Source organism: Colobus angolensis, unplaced genomic scaffold (assembly GCF_000951035.1).
Source record: "Colobus angolensis palliatus isolate OR3802 unplaced genomic scaffold, Cang.pa_1.0 Scaffold162, whole genome shotgun sequence".
NCBI lineage: Eukaryota > Metazoa > Chordata > Mammalia > Primates > Cercopithecidae > Colobus > Colobus angolensis.
The window spans coordinates 5,188,963-5,193,645 of record NW_012114733.1 but is presented as its reverse complement, the minus strand read 5'-3'; the positions used below and the strand labels follow the sequence as shown (position 1 = coordinate 5,193,645).

The window sequence follows — 4,683 nt, the reverse complement described above, 5'->3', positions numbered from 1 at the left end:
TGTGGAGCCAGTCCCGAGTATTTGTGAAGATCCCCAGTGGTTTCTAGTGTGCTAAAAGTAAGAGAAATATCACCTAGCTATTCCCCAAATACCTTGTAGGAAGATTTTAGGAGTAATTCAATCACATCTGTTGTCTATCCCTTTGTATTTCATAATGTTACAACTTTTATATACTGTGTACACCAATCATTAGCAACACAGGGTGAAATATGAAAGAGTAAAGGAGAACAAGAGGCAAGAGTCACCACTGGATTTGGGCAGTGGGGGCCACTGTGGCATCTGACAGAGTCAGAGTGTGAGAGGGAAGCCCATTTACAGTGGGACCCAGCGGTAATGAGAAGTATAGAATTTCAGAGATACTTTAGAGTTTGGTGGGGAAATGATTAGTGTTTGTTTATGAAAAAATATTAGAAAACCAGGACTAATGCCAGGGAGAAGGAAAGTCTGAAAATGTTAGTGATCAGTGTGTGTATTAGGATAATTTCTTGAGATGTTAGCCTGGTTTGACGTGATACTGTACTATTCTGTCTCACATTTCCATTCCCCAGCCCAGTTCAAGCAGGCTGCCTGGGCCTTGGTTTTTGCCTATCTAGCTTACTTTTGAAGGGCTATACTAGAAAGGAGATGCCTGACACTGCACGTCCAATTGTTTATAAATGCCCAAAGACATGTAAAAAGTCATGCAAGTAACCCTGATAGGACTTGAGCCAGAGAGAGAGAAATATAGAGACAGACACAGAAAAAGAGACAGAAGAGAGATAATATGATTATTTCCTTAAACTACCCTGGGGTTGAAACTTCCCTATCCAAGGGAAGAGATATCATCCTTGTCAGCATTCTTTCTGTCCCCAGTGAGGGACACAAGCACAGAAGTGAGAAGACCATGTGGGATTGCACTGAGTGTTGTAGTGGTAGCCACTGAAGATAGTGTAGCCCAAGGGTCTTGGTGCTTTAGTGCTAAGACCCTGGGTTCAGTGCACACCTTCGTGGGTGTCCCCATTAGAACAATGTCTGAAATTGAATTCTCTACTAGGTGACAGAATTGGGATTGCTATTAATTTGGTAAAGAGAAAGGTGGATAGTTTCTGCATGTGAGAGACTGTGCCTTAAAATTCATACCTGTTGCGCAAAAACAGTCTTTGGGAATAAGAAAGGTAGGGGTCATGACACAACTGGGAAAGGAGAGGGAAAAATGGAGAGAAAGATAGGCTAGTAGTAGGAGTATATACTGGTGCAGATTGAGGCAACTATGTCAGTAGATAATAGATAGATAATAGTGATAATCCTCAGTGTTATCAGTTAAGGACAAATTTGGAGAAAATATGTTCTGTAATGGACAGTGAGCTGCATACTGTGGATAAGTAAGTTTGAATGCAAGAGTTACAATGAACAACAAGGGTTCCACCTTGAAAGCACAACTCTTAAAACATGTTGGCTTTCTGCCCGAACAGTTACATTCTGTCATTCTCTGCTCTCTCAATGAGAAGAAGCTCTCCAGGAGGGACTAGGAGAGGACATGATAAACCTCCGAGCCTTGGTTATGATTGACCATGTATGGAATTTTGGAATATAGAAACTTCTGTGTTCATCTCCTATAATTCCGTTTACAGACATTTGATTGAAGCAATTTACTTTTTCTAAAGTAAATTTTTTCTAAAGTGCATTTTCTCTGTAGAGACTACTTAAAATGTATGGATACAGAGATTGAAGAAACTGACTAAATTTTAAAATGATACCATGATGCTTTACCAACTCTAAGAAATGCTCATATTATTTCATGGCTTATTTTACTTACATAAATGTTCTGTAAATTCTAAAATGGTAGACTTGAATCCATTTCCTTACCAGTTCTAACACCAAAAAATGAGTTATTTATTCAGTTATCTATATGATGATATATTTATTTAGAAGCATAAAAAAGCCTTACTAGAAAAACAGTTGAGTTCATTTGGGCACAAAAATCTGAATATATTTATTGTCAGTTCAGATTGTTTTCAAATAATATTTTACTAAGCCCCAAACCCTCCCACTTCCAATGAAGTAAAATATTACAATGTGTGTGGTTTTGTGTTCATGTAGTATATGTTGACAAAATTGATTCAATAAATGTATAACTGTTATATGTGGTTGGTGTCGGTTGTGTATAAAAAGTTATTATGGGCTTTGCAGACGCTGCCACCGAGGAAATTCTTGTACTACTAGCCATGGTCAACCCTACCATGTTCTTTGACATTGCCGTCGACGGCGAGCCCTTGGGCTGCGTCTCCTTCAAGCAGGGTTCCTGCTTTCACAGAATTATTCCAGGGTTTATGTGTCAGGGTGGTGACTTCACACGCCATAATGGCACTGGTGGCAAGTCCATCTATGGGGAGAAATTTGAAGATGAGAACTTCATCCTAAAGCATACAGGTCCTGGCATCTTGTCCATGGCAAATGCTGGACCCAACACAAATGGTTCCCAGTTTTTCATCTGCACTGCCAAGACTGAGTGGTTGGATGGCAAGCATGTGGTCTTTGGCAAAGTGAAAGAAGGCATGAATATTGTGGAGGCCATGGAGCCCTCTGGGTCCAGGAATGGCAAGACCAGCAAGAAGATCACCATTGCTGACTGTGGACAACTCGAATAAGTTTGACTTGTGTTTTATCTTAACCACCAGACCATTCCTTCTGTAGCTCAGGAGAGCACCCCTCCACCCCATTTGCTCACAGTATCCTAGAATCTTTGTGCTCTTGCTGCAGTTCCCTTTGGGTTTCATGTTTTCCTTGTTCTCTCCCATGCCTAGCTGGATTGCAGAGTTAAGTTTATGATTATGAAATAAAAACTAAATAACAAAAAAAAAGTTATTATGTTGGTTAAAGTAATAAGGCTTTTATAATCATTATATAGTTAATAAGATTCAAAAGCAATTGATCTAAATATACTATTAATAAAAAAGAAAAATACTTTTTCAGCAGAAAAAATCAATTTCATAGAAGTACAATAGTGGAAAGACTATTGTTACAGAGCAAGTGAAACATGTAAGCATTAATAATGATTTCTCACATTCTAACAATCAGTGGTGACTGAATTGGACATCAGTGAATGTTTCATGGAGAATACATAGGAGGTTAGGTGAGAAGTTCACAATTACTTACTTTGTGCATACTTTCAGAAAAGTCCATTTGTCACAACATTCTTCACAGTATAGTTTACTGGCATCATCAGCTTCACTTCTCTTTGGTCAGGAAAGTAGTACCTTTCTCAATGACACTGCCCCTCAGACAGAATTGCCTTCAGCTACTGTGACAACTTAGGAATGAATCCCAACATCATATCTAAGGTCTCTGCATCTTTGTTAATGGTGGATGACATCATCTCTGTGAAGTCAAAAAGGAGGGGTGGAAGGTGAGGAAAACTATTCACGTCAAAGAGGATTAGAAAAATTACAGAATTTTGTCTGGATCGCATTATAACCATTGCCTCAATGTAATTAAACACCAAAGAGAATCAGCAAGTATCCTAACATCTAAACAACTTAGCTTACTTAGAGTTGGGCACCTTGAAGTACTACAGTATTATTAAGGATCTGCTAACTTCACTCTCCTGTCTGTGGACTCTTTCCATGACAATCAAAATGCTTACATCATGGCACTTTTAACTCTCTCTAACGCTATTTTGATTGATAACTTCCAACTGCATTATCGACTAGATAACAATAAGGAAATTTCTTTCATAATCAAAAATTTTCCAATAGAAAGACTCACGTATTTAAGTCTCTATTCACATATAACTGTACGTCTATATCTATATCCACCCCAATACCAGACATTTAACATTGATTTTCTATGTGCACTTTCCATTTTTCTTGTTAAATTCATCTATAGTTTTCAAAGATTTTTAATAAGCATTTTTACTAATTTATTCAGTAAAAGTGAAAATTAAACACAAATTGTACTATAATCTACTCTTTCTTGATTTGCATTAGTAATTTTCCTAAACTGTGTTGTTTTTCCCTATTTTATAATAAAATAAACAAACTCTGACCAACAATGTAGGAAAAGTAAATAACTTTGAAATCACGCTGTGAATCCTATAAAAAGGAAGCAAGTGTTTGCTGTCTATGATGACTTTTAATGGGGTCATTTAGTGATTTAACATAGGTTATGCATATAGTCTACAAGATGTAATTTTGGAAGGCAGCCATGTACACCACTATACCACCAATGCACTTACAAGATGTAATTTTGGATTCACACATTGCCTATTCAAAACCTGTTTCCTCTACATTAAATGTAAAACAATAATTAGTAATTTACCTTGGCTTCTCAGAATTTAATACAACCTATTAGACCGACTAGAGTAGCCTCTGTAGCTTTTGAAAGATGCCCTTGCTAATTCTAACTTAACTTGCAATTTATCTTTATGACTACTCTATGACTTGGTAAAGTTTAAACACCATTCTGGTATTGAACTATTCTCAACTCTGAAATTTCACTTTTAAAATCCATTGCACCTTCAAATGTTGAAAACATTAATCAGATCTTCAGCTACAGTGATCTGAAGGGGTAGCTTCCCTTGTCTCTGGTCCTCTCCAATTTCTCCTCTAATGATCCAGGCATCTTTCTCTTACAGCTCTTGCCTCTCAACACCCTGTAAGACCCATTTAAAAATATGCGAAGCAAGGCTCTCTTGGAGTGCATTTA

General features: G+C 37.4%; 1 pseudogene across 1 annotated transcript; it reads left to right on the top strand.

The window, feature by feature from the left end:
- Positions 1-2,199: 2,199 nt before the first annotated feature.
- LOC105508458 lies at positions 2,200-2,840 on the top strand (annotated as a pseudogene). Its single transcript, XR_001001271.1, has one exon. The product of XR_001001271.1 is annotated as a peptidyl-prolyl cis-trans isomerase A pseudogene (transcript).
- The last annotated feature ends 1,843 nt before the right edge of the window (positions 2,841-4,683 follow it).